We start from the raw sequence: 12,876 nt of genomic DNA, 5'->3' as shown, positions 1-12,876 counted from the left end.
ATACTCTATGCCTATTCTGCAGCAGTGCAGACAACTCATGAAGGACTACCTTGCTTCAGTAAATACAGGCAAAAGCATCACTTCTGGTGGTCTGCTGTAAACAGGATGTCCACAGAGCTGTTGCATATTGGATGAACTCATTCAGCCAGGTTTCATAGCTCAGACGTTGTATCAAGGGCTATAAGGATATATCCTGCATTTCTTTGATAGGTAACCTGCATACACAGGGGATTAGCTGGGAGTGAAAAATCCTCCCTGCTACTCCTCTGTAATTTACCTTATCAACCAGGGTGTTGCTCAAGACACCCCAATAAATTAGAATAAATTAGAAGTATAAATTGTGAAATACATCCTTGCCCCTGCTGGCTGAATGTTTGGTATTAAAGGAAATAATCAGTGGTTCATTCTGACACATACTGCTGCCAAATGAAAAGTGATTAGTGTGTCCAGTCTCCAAGAAACAGTTGGCCCTTGATGTCTTTGGAAGTGTTTTGTCTCTGTCCTCTCAGGTTCCTAATCTAAGTAGCCAAGGTAATAGCAGGCAGCAGCACCCATCAGTCCTTTCTCACTTCCCTTCCAAAACCTGACATGAGGTGAGATTTTTTTTTTTGGTTCCTGTAAAGCAACAACCTGGTAGACTGTGAAGTTCACATGCTTTTCTTTTTTTTGTACTGGTTTTAAAGTGGAAAAAAATTGGAGCCTAAGAAGGTGACTGGTGCAATGGCTGTATCTACATTAATGACATGGAGCAAACCTTGAGGAACGGGTTTTCAGAAGCAAACAGCTGGTGAACTCATTTTGGAGGGCTTGGCTTTCAAGCAGTTCCAGTCTGGCTGACAGAGCGCCCTTGGATAGCTGTAGGGCACCTTTCAGTTCAGATCCACCAGGAGAGAATTGAGATTTTGTGCCTGAAGATCACTGCACAGTGTGAACCAAAGTAGGGACAGTTGGAAAGGGTCATTCCAAAAGCACACTTCTGTCCTGAAATAAAACACTCTGTTCAACATTTGTGATAAATCCACAGGAATGGGAGATCCAGACATCCTAATGGGTTGGATTTGTGTGTGCGCTTGCACAGATTTCCCCAGTCTGCACTCCTGATTAGGGAGGAAACGTTTCTGGCCTTGTGGATCTGACCTTCACGATGTAAACTGATATATGACTATGTTTTGAATTAGCAGCCAGCCAGACTGGAACAAGAGAACCAAAGAAAGTATGAGCTTTTCCCAGTCTACTCAATAGGGGATTAATGTTGGAGCCTATTATTACCACTTGTGTGGCAACACTGTTAACTGTTGCAGTGCTGCTGGTCATGCCAGTGTTTGTCTCAAAGCCAGCTCTCTGCTACAATCCAATCCTTTTTGTGATTATTTTGGGTTTGTGAGATTTGACCAGAAAGGTTTGAATGTAGCAATACTTTATTATTGTGGTGAAAGCACACAAACCGTGAAAACATGGAGAAATTATTTGTGTCCTTGAGGTACCAGGAGTATGACGTTGTTTTTTCTATAAAACTCAATGCAGGAGCATGAGAGTTATTATTTATTATTTGTCTTGTGATTGCTTCTGAGCATCTGTGGAAGGGGCTATACGAAGCAGAACAGAAGGCAGTTCCCACCTCAGAGGAGTTTAGTCACTGCTGTTGTAGTATTCTAGGAAATATCTCCAAATAATCTCATATGAGTGTTGACTTTGAAATGCATAAAAATAAATCTGCTTTTGCCACTTCTACCATCACTAAAATTTTAATGATACCTAATAAACTGCAGACTTCAGAACAAAGATGTTCAAAGTCTGAGGAAATACAGCTGATATAGAAGGCTTCCAGAAGATAAAGAGCACAAATGGTATAGATCAGATGTTTTGTTACAGAAACCATAGTGCATTTTGGGATGTTATTCAAAGTTTAAGGCTGTCTGAAGAAGAAGTAAGGGAGTCCTCCATTTAGGGAAATTCTGGCTGCTTGTGGCGCAGTTGCTTTTATCAAAAATGAAGGTATCTTTTATTCTCCCCTTCAATCCATGTGCAGATTCATAAGGATGTCCAAAAGGGAAACAAGCTTTGCAGGAGCAGGTAAAAGCTGGATTTAGAGCTGATTCTTAGTGTTTATTTGTTCATGGTCTTAGGAAATGGACTAGGTAACCAGTCAGTCTCACATAAAACAGTCTAAAAAATGGTGTCTGTGTATCTCATGCCAAAAATATTATTGATTGTATCTACGCTGTAGCTGTGTGAAAACATTCATACACACCTACCTGAATTTGTTGAAGTGCCATAGACAAACTGTTTGAAAGGAGTTTAATAAATGTTGACTCTTTTAAAATATAGGTGCTGTTACTTCAATGCATTTTAAGAATACCCATGGTAAAATGACAAAAAATATGAGAATTTGAAGGACAAACCTTTCTGTGTGTTTAAGACATTGTGCCTTCAGGAGTAGGAGTTACATTTCATGCCTGCCAAACTAGAACTCTGGAGATGATTTAACTTCCCCTTATAGTATATACTACATCATTATACTACATAATATATCAGCTCCAAGCTATGCAAAAAAAATATAAATTCTGTGACAACTCACCTGAGGTGTGCATGTGCTGTCCCTCAAGAGAATTATAACACTTTGAATATCGGCAGTCTTTCAGAATAATCAAAAATACAAGTAAACAATCAAAAAAAGAGTTATTTGAGGAATTTGGACATGATAACACAGCTTTGTTTCTATTTAAAAATCTGTGGCTTTTTATGAGCTTTCTTTGCAAAAAAGCTACAGGTAAAGAAAACACACACTGAAGAAAAGGTGAAATGAAAACAAAGGTTTGAATAGTGAAGATAGTGTATTTATAGTCTTTAAAAAAAAAAAAACAAAAAAAAAAAACAACAAAAAAACCACCATCATTTAGTAGCTACTGTGAGACAGATGGAATATTTGCAGTTATTTATCTCAGTTTTCTCTTCTTCTGTTATCTCGTTTGCTATTACTATTTGCTCCAGTATGAAGCCTCTTAGATAAATTAATATGGACTGCTGGCAGCTCCTCTAGATAAAGAGCTATCTTATAATTACTGCAGTAGCATTTTAGCTGCTACTAGATTTCACTTCTGTCATCATCTCCATATCTGATGTAGAGTAGCTAATGAGAAATGTTTAAACCAGACTTGGAAAGAATCATTTGCTCCAGTGTCTGTGCACACTGATGGCAGGAATTTATCAGTGCTGATGTTGCACTCTTCTTACCAGTATGCAATAAACTCTTTTCCTTTTGACATTTCCTTGTGGGAAAGCAAAACATTATTAAAGGCTGTTTATTAAATGTTTCTTTGTACGCAAATCTTGTAGGGTCCAATTTCCTGCCTTTCTTTGTTTGTTTTTTTGACAGAGGAGTAGTTCTCAAATTTATAGAAGTAAGAATGCCTTGACCTAATTAGTGACTGAAGTTTAGCTTTAAAACAGCACATTTAGGTCTTCTGCTTTAGCCAGTGATGTTATTTCTCTCCCCAAAAGGCAATCTTCAGCATAATCCAACAAACCTCATTACTGAAGCAAATGGAAAGAGCCCCGTATTCTTCCTGCAGTCCAGCTTGGATCAGGGCTTGTTTGTACAGCTATTTCACCAGACGAGCAGCACGTACAAGCAGAATGTCACATGTGGCCAGCAGAGATGGAAAATGTTAGAAATGGCAATGTGCTGGGACTTGTGGGTCCCTGCATTACAGCTCTAATCTCTGACTTTGGCTTTCTGTGCATTTGGTCTGCTTGCTCCACCTCTCTGCCTTAGAAATATTGGTAATACAAAGCCCTTCACAATGTGCCCACTTAGAGGACAGTAATTTTTTTTGATGTTTTGGGGTTAACCGTCTTTCTAATCCTTCAATGGCCCCAAATCATAACATTCTCTTCTTTAGGACTTCTCCTCGGTGGGTCATCTTGTGGTTGGTCTCTCTCTGTGCTGGGGATAGCAGCCGTGCCTTGCTGTGGTCACATCAGCAAGTTACGTGTTGTACGACACCTGCAGTTCTGCTCTCTCTGTGAAACATCAACAGAGGTGCCCGGCGGCCATGCAGCTTTCACCAAGCACAGCACTATTTGTTTCAGGAAGAAAAAGTATTAGAGGAGCAAACCTGTCACACAAAAAGGACAGTAGAAAAGCTACACAAATGCTGAGCAGAGGAGGTCTTAGCTATCAGAGGCCTTGGCAGGTACATTACTGCAGCAGTATCTGTACTTTGTTCCCACCTGGCTGCTCTGGGATCTGGTGGGAGTGACTTGTCATTTCAGGCTGAGTCACTTTTTTGTATTTCTCAGTTCTATATCTAGTGGACCACTTTGCTACACAAAACCAGGATACACCATTTCCAGACCTACCGACTGTGGCACTTACAGTTAGCTTTTGCCTCAGTTTCACCTCTTCAGATCTTTGAATATTAGGCTACAGATACAGCTTTGGACCCATTCTCCCTTTCAGTGCTTCCAAGGTTTGTGTCTGTCATTTATGTACTGCTAACCTTATTAGTAGCAATGTACCAACAAGCTCTTTCTATAAAGGGATTAGTGCAGTGGTATTGTGCTTTATGGCATGGTCATAAATCCACAGTAGTAATGTTAAAGAAACCTGTAGGTTGCCAGTTCTTTTCCTTTCTGTATATTAAATATGTGGTAGAGAGGTATTTACTGTGTGCCAAAAGATTCCCATTTTCATTTAGCATTTCTCCAGGAAATAACAACTGTGGTATTACAAAATTTTCCAGGTAAGCTTGCAGAAGAGTTTTCTGCTTCAGTTGTCATCTTGAATATCTGGAAAGGGAAACAATGCAGGCAAGGTGTATAGCAGCCTCGTGCCTCCTCTGTGATTTTCAGCACCCTTACGCCCTTGGATAAAACTACTTCTGTGCTGTGGGGCCCATATTGCTGTATAGACCAAGCTGATAATGAGGACAGTAATGATCATCTACTAAAGCATTTTGAGGAAATCAGACCGTGGAGGGATACTGGTGCACAAAAAGCCAGCTTATGGCCTCAATTCCTCAAAAATAAAAAAGTAATCCATGAAGCAAGTTAAGATGTTGACTGGGTAGACTCAATCATAGCATTAACAGTGGACAGCACAAATGTAACTCTTGGCAGGATGCAGCTTAGCCCAAAAAGATGTGTTCTCTGCGGGTTGTCAAGCTAGCCATGTGGCTATGTGCATTTTGAAGGTTCAGCATCTGTTTTGCTTAGTTTTCTAAACCAAACTACATCATTCTTCTCACTCCTTATTGTTTATAACACTTCAATGCAATGTTCATAATATTTGAATATTCTCATGCTGTCCTTCACAACTCCTGTAACGACTGTCTATGCATTCAGCTTTCCTAATCTTTTCTTATCCTCTGATCTCTCCAGCCCTAAAGACATTTTTTCTTCGCTGAAGATCTTCTACTTTGTGATAAGCTTATAATTGAATGCCATTTTTTCAGATAAAATTGCTTCAGACTCTCAAGAGATTCTTTATCAATAGTGCTTCTGTGCCAACACCTGAGTTGTGTGGGCTTTTCCTTTTTTTGCTGCTGTATCAGATCACAAACTCCTGTTTAATTTGCTGTCTGCTGTTACATCTTTCAACATTGCTTTAAGTCCATTTTTCAAGTACTGCAAATTATTTCTCCCCATTATTTAATGAACATTGTTACCATGCACAAGTGTCATTCTTGTTCACATTTCAGATCTTCCTACGTCCCTTTATATCATGTCTTTATACTGCCTTGGGCATGCAACATCCCTTATTTTAGTATCTTCAATGAATTTTCATGGATTCACTGTTTTACCCTTGTCCACATTTTCCAAATTGTACTGTAATCATTGGGAAGGGAAGGCTTCCATTGACTGCAAGAACTTTGGACTGAATATTATATTAAAAACAAACAAAAATAACAACAACAAAAAGCTCTTTCATGTTGTACCTCACCAAATTCTGTGAAATTCTGTGAAACATTGCATTTTTTCTGATTTCAGTATGCACAGAGGCAGTCGTTGTTTGGATTCCTTCCTCCCATCTTCACTTGTGCATGCAAAGACAAATGTCATTAATTGTGGAGAAATATGTGCAATGCATACCTAAAGGATAGCTGTAGCTGTACAAAAAGACAGATGTGTCCCATCTGCCACAGTGGTGAGAAGAAATCTGGAAGCACCGGAACTTTACCAAACTGTTCTTGCTCAGCCCCACCTCAGCTCTTTGCTTTCTTCATTCCATCCACGTTTTGTGGTCTGTGGGTTTTTGGTAGATTTGTAGGTTACTGGAGAGAACCGGATAGGAGGTAGGTTGTGCTGGAGCACGGATCCCAAACACCTCAGGGATACCGTGGGAGAACAGTAGCCAGCAGCTCCACTATTAGCTGGAGGCTCCCCTATTACAGGGGAGGAGGGAGAAGTCCCTCGGGTGACAGAATTCAAACTCTCTGTGCGATACTGTCAAGTGCAAAGAGGGCAGGACAGTGAGGAAGGGCTTGATCCACAGTTCATCCACAGCCTTTTGAAAACCTCCATCACACCAAAAATGTAATATCATCTTGACAACTGGCAGTCTTGTGTTCCCTTTTTTTATTGATATCAGTATTGCAAAAGATCGGAGTATCTCCCAGCAGTAATATGGAGGCTACTGATGTGCTAGAGGTAATGTCACGTATGATAATGTCAGAAATGGTTCCAAAAGTAAGCCAGATGTTCAAAGGTAAAAGTGTTTTGCTGAAAGTTGCAACTCCTTGATTTGGGGAGTGGATGCAGGTGTCCTTTGGGTTTCGTGTGTCTCTTTCTGCTTTTTGAACCAAGAAAAGTTGCAACTTTGCCAAATATCTTTCCCCATTTTATCATGGTTTATGCTTTTTGTCTTGTTTTTCCTCTCTTTTCTACTCTCCACTCACTGTTCACATTTTCTACCTCCCATTTTACCACCCACCCAGCTAAAGAAAAATATTTTTTGTGATATTAAAATAGAACCACTCGTGTACTTAAAGCACATACGCAGCTGTTAGGTCAAGGGCTGAGTTTTCAGCACCAATGAAGGATTAGATCCTTGTTTTCCAGAACTCTTCTCTCTAAGAAATTACAGGAGGATGGCTGCTAGCTGTAAATTGAGGTATATTTGCTGTCCCTTTGTGACATTAAAGTACCTTCACCAAAGAAGCTGTGAATTGAGATACGACAAGACAATGTGTAGTTTGAAACGAGAGGAGCAATTCCTTCAGGCTGAATTTTGCACAAACTCTGTGCTTATCAAAGCAGTGTTGTATTCACATCTTACTCAAATAAAAAGGTGGCAGAAATTGGCAAATGAATTAACAGTGAATTTTTGATCCATATTAGAGTTGGATCCATAGCTGAGGCAAGTGGAAACATTCCTATTGACTTTTATAACGATATCCATTATTTGTGATTTTCTACTGTGGTATCTTTGTAAATAAGAAATTTGTCATCATTTTATGTTCTCCTTCAAATGATAAATTGGGTGGTAGGAGAATAAACATCAGAAATAGAAAACTTATCCATGGCATACACTTAGATTATCTGGCAAAATAGTTTCAGTTTTTTGATATTCTGTGCTTTAAAATGCCCCTTTCCTGCAATTTTCCATGCAAATTGCAAAACAGATCAACTGGAGCTAGATCTTTTTGTCCAGAAAACAATTTTAAGAGTATTTTCCTGACTACATTCAGATGTCATTGTAGTACAGACATACATATTGACCAAAAGCACTTTTAAATTTCAAGCTAAAGCAAATTTGTTCAACTAAAGACTATAAATCCTTCTGTAATTTCGGCAGTACAGCATTTCTTATTCATAAGGGATGAAGACATGAAGTTTAGCTTCTAGTTTTATGCTATAATTGCACCAAGTTTATAGAAAGCACGTGTTGTAATATGCAGTGCTAAACCAAATTAATGATGGATAAGAGACTGTAATAATGTACTAAGTTCAGGAACCTGTCTGATGTTGTGCTCCTTTCTCATGTTAGGTATTTGTTTCTTTGAATGTAGCCCAGATTATTCTAAGTTCTGTAGTTACTATTCTTGAAGAACATGGAAGGATAGATCATATTTATCAGCAAAACACTGTTTGGGAAGGGGCATTGCTTCTTCTTTTCCTCCCTCTTAACCCAAACTGACCAAAAGGGTGATCAAAAGGATCACTCTGCTGTTTGTAATTTGTACGTCAGTCCTTCTGAGGAAGAGGTACGAACTGTGTTCATCTGGGGTAATTTCAGACAAGCTTTCAAATACTGAGATCCTGTCTGTTTAGTGTAGGCTGCTGACAGAGACTGAAGTTCTTACAATATTTTTACAGACCTTTTTGCGGGGTGGCCTTTATCAACATTTTCCCTAATTCATCTGAAGAACAGCATGCTTTTTGTCCATTTGTTACTGCTTTTCATCGGAAAGAGCTTTCTTTGGTGATGGCTCTTTATCTCTCTATAGATAGTGCCTGTAAAGTATGTGGGGATCTCTCAGCATGGAAGTGACAGTGCAGAATATTTTTAGTGGTAAATGGCTGTGCTTGGAGGTATTTGGTTCAGTAAGGACAAGCAGTCTGTCAGAGTCTTTGCTGGTTCCCAAGCTCTTGCTAATATTTGCCTCTGGAGTGCCTTGGTCCCTCTAGCTGCTTCTCAGGCCCCTGCGGCCTAGTGCGTGCTCATTCATCACCTTCCCCTTTTTCCTCCAGGGATGTGTGAGGTGCCGGAGGCCAGCTGCCTCTGCTCCTACCCCAGCACAGCTTTGTGGGTCTGCAGCCACTTTCCCTGCTCCATGAGAGCACCTTCTGTCAGCTCCCCCGCCAGCCTGACTCAGCTGCCACGCGGTCCCCGTCTCCAGCTGATGTTCAAAGGGCAGTGCATCCCGAATGCTCCTTCACTTGGCAGTTTTCTAAATTAGCTCCCAGTTTTCCATCTGGGGAAATGCAGCCTCAGATCTGAGGGTGATTGCAAAATGTTTGCTTTTGGTCAAGTGGGCCCGAACCCAGGCTGTGCAGTGGGGATTGCCAGCTAAGCAGAGAGCTAGTGTAAATGTTAATCTTATTTCAGAAATAGAGGGAGGGAGATGCATTACAATGCTTCATTGGAAAAATGTCAAAAGCCATTAGCTGCTGGCTGAAATATATGAAAGGGAGCAGCGGTAGCTGTGTGCTTCATTTTGTGTAGAGGTGAAATGAAGCATTTCACCATTTACCTTAGGGTATTAAGGTACAACATATTTTTAACCTCTGTTCCTTTGTTATAGGAATTATTACTGGAAATACAAAGTATTTTTTTCCTTTGCACGTACCTTTTTTCTATTTAAGGTACCCTATTATCTCTGCACTTATATATGGTGGGTTGTTGATATATATACACATATATACACACAAGCACATGCATGTATACACAGTACAGTAAACAGCTGTGTATTTCACATGCACAATTTTATTACTCAATATGCTACATATACAGTGTCAACCTCTGGGGAATAGCAGGTCTGGATTAGTATCACCTGCCAACTAAATCAGGTCGATAGGAGGTATTCATATGTTCCATCCTCCTGAACAGTTTCAACTACTGCTATTTTTTCCTTGATAGGGGATATTCCTTTTTCTTTTATCTTTCAAAGATGCATCCCTTGAAAACATGAAAAAGAAAGATTTCCTGTTTGGACGTGTATGTATTTTTAGACTTAAATTTTGTCTGGCTTAAGAATCCCAACTGCCTTAAATTTCTGTTTAACTAAAAATAAGCTTTATTTCTTTGGAAAGAGGAGATACCTAGCTTTTCAAAAGATACAGGCAGGGCTTACATCTGGTTGTAAGAAGGACCTACATACTGGATTTCTAAGCCATGAGATTTGTAAATATGTTTTGTTTGTATTATAAATTTATCTCATCCTTACTCTGATCATTTACACTTCAGTTAACAAGCTTCTTTATTTTGTAACAGGAAAAAAAGTAACAGGACCAAGATACTTTTTTTGGTTTCTTTTCTTGTAATCTACACAAAATGGGTAGTGTTGGAGAGTAGTAATCAATGACTCTACTGTTCCTACTTGGGGTGACCTGCGTATTTCAGACTGTGGGAAACTCATTGTAAGACATCCTTTCTACTACCCAAGCCTGTATTTTTGTTGCTGTCTGTAAACTGTGAGTGCATGACTAACTCTGTCTGTATCCCTTCCCTGACATGCTGTGTGACCTGACCTTTTGCTTTGGACACTGTTTCTGTACACTTCCATCTCCTAGCAGGAGACAGCGTGCAGATGTTGCTTGGTGAGAACAGTTGGTTCCGTCTTTCCCATATTCTCACCTGTCAGCTCTAACTGTAGACCAACCTGCTTCTTCCTTTCCTTCATTCTCCTTCTACCTTGAACATGTAGATGGAGAGCAGTCTTTTTTCTTAGCTTGCTTTGCCAGGCATTCTGGCTGTTTCCTACAAAAAGAAGGAGAGAGCTTTCCATAGTCATCCCTGCTGGCTCAGCCTGTAATACAAATGTGATTTGGTTCGGGTATGGGCAGATGCTGACATCTCAGTCAAATTAGAGAGATTGTGTGACACAGAGCCCGTACTGCCATTATGCCAGCTGTGGGAAGCAGACAACAACCCATCCAGTGTTCGAGCCAGCTGGCCCCAACAGATAGTACGTATGAATACAGCATTTTAAATCTGATTCTGGGATCTCTTGTGCTGCTAAACTCTGGCCTAAAATGCCTGTGATTTATTAAGCAAAGCCACCCAGTTTAGCTCGGCTAACCCTTCTTAAGCAACACGGTATTTTGTAAACAGTATATCTTGAAAAACAGTAATTATCCATGCATCTTAATCACATGGCAGGTGTTGAAGCATCTCCAGCAGCTTCCAGAGCCTAAATATGACAAATAAACGTCATGAGAGATGAAACTGGAGAGCAGCAAGCCTGAGCTGAGGGATGTCCTCTGTATGCAGTCAGTTTCAAAGCTCCAACTCAGCACAACATTTTAGTATACGCTCACCTCTAAGTATAAAGCATTTTCCCTGTCAGTTAACATGTTTATATCTCCTTGCATGTATATACGTGTTCCTGCTTCCACAGAATGATGTGGGTAATACTGGATAATCTGCATCCAGGATGGTCCTTACTAAAGTAGTCGAAGCCGTATGCTTATCTGCCCCTTTTATGTGATTTTACATTTAAAAGAAGACAAAACTAGCTGTAAAGAACAAGAACAGACAAAGAACAGAAATTGTACCAGAGGATTTTACTGTTGAAGGTTTACTACAGGAAAGTACTGTGTGAATGTGCTGAAAAATTTCCACTTCTATACAGAGCAGGAAACACAGCTAGTGAAATAATTACTGACAATTAGCAAGTCAGCAAAGGGAAAATGTATTGTAGATAGCATTGCTGTTTATAATTATCCATTGCAATCATTATTGACCTCTTTAAAAGGATTTCCTCTGTAAATCCCTCAAGAGAGTGGCACCAAAGTGTTCCATGTTGGTAGCCCACTTATCTTTCTCCTTGGAGAGCACAACTATGTAAAACTGAAACAATAACATTGACATTTGCCTGCTGCTTTATTCTTTCAGTGAAAATGTAATTTCCTTCAAATTAAAAGTTTAGTCTGTTTAACCTTTGCATGTATATAGTTGAATAATATGTTGTTCTTAGAGTGTCTTGACTTTGTCCTTTGTATGCCGTTCAGCAGCCTCCTGGAGACACTTTGCTTGGTTCTGTATGACAGATAAACCTGCCCATTGATACAGACCTCTCTGGCCACATGTCTATTGTTTTTTACTTGTTTGTCTCGTTTCTGGAGGTCATTTCAATGTCTGTGCCAGCATGGCAAGAGGCACAGCATTCATGGTAGCACCGTGAGTGCAGAAATGGCAAGCTCTGTGGCCATGCTGGCTCTGGGCACTGTTTTCATGTCTCTGCACCACCTCGTACTGCTCTGTGCCTCCAAGCAGCCTGGTCAAAGGTGGCCTTATGCAGTCTGCATAGCTCTGCAGGTTGTCACAGCATCACTCCATTCTCAGATTCCTCAGATGTGGAGTCCTTTTGTCATGGTGGCATCATCTTTGTTTTCTCACTGACCTATGTGGTAATGAAGTGATGTTTATAGTTGATGTGTTTTAATACTTGATTTAGTGGATCATACTTTTCCTTAGGTTTTTGCATGACCAATGATTAGTGTAATTGTCTTTGGAACAGAATTGCAGCACCCACCCAGCTCTTTCTCAACAGCACGGTTGACTCAGTTAGTGTGTTTCTACAAGTCTCTGTCAACGTTAAAACCGCCTTCATTGCTCTCTGGTCACTGTAGGCAGAACTCAGCCTTTCACTTTGTGCAGATGTGAGATCCACAACACTGAGTAGTGAGGCCATGGCTTGGAGATGCGGCATAGCCAACAGGGCCGCCACCTCGGCCCTCAGAGTGCTCAGCCACCCTGGCCTGTCACAGGCCCCTACCTCCAATTCCCACACTCCTCAAATGCTCTGTAAATGTCTATTTTATTTTTGCTGTGCTGATTCCATTTACTGATGATCAAAACCATGTGTACTGTCCTGGTATGGTGGCAATATGTGCATTTTTGTTGGCTTGGAAGCCAACGTAAGCTCCTAAGCAAGGATGGGCCATGGCAGGGCCTCACGAGCACTTCTTTTGGCTGTTGAACGAGAGAGGGTCAAGAAGCAGACCCTTGCCCTGAGCCTGGGGTGTGTTTGCTGCCATCTGTACTGGATAGGACTTCTGGATTTCTCGTGAAAAGAGCTGGTTGAAGCAGTCTACAATGAAACTTGGAAGCAAACTCAAAATGAATTAGCATGGACCGTCAGAAGGCTGCTTTTCAGACTCACTGCCTTGCCCTAGTGTTCTTTACACATAGCCCTTTGCATGCAAGGC

At 40.5% G+C, this 12,876-nt stretch overlaps 1 protein-coding gene across 16 annotated transcripts in view; it reads left to right on the top strand.

Moving 5' to 3' along the window:
• Positions 1-12,876, top strand: part of HECW1 (HECT, C2 and WW domain containing E3 ubiquitin protein ligase 1) — a 255,444-nt gene that overhangs the window by 79,171 nt on the left and 163,397 nt on the right. The gene's annotated exons all lie outside the window — the stretch shown is intronic.

This window comes from Anas acuta, chromosome 2, assembly GCF_963932015.1.
Source record: "Anas acuta chromosome 2, bAnaAcu1.1, whole genome shotgun sequence".
NCBI lineage: Eukaryota > Metazoa > Chordata > Aves > Anseriformes > Anatidae > Anas > Anas acuta.
Note: the sequence above shows the minus strand (reverse complement) of the source record. Positions and strands in the feature narration are given on the sequence as shown.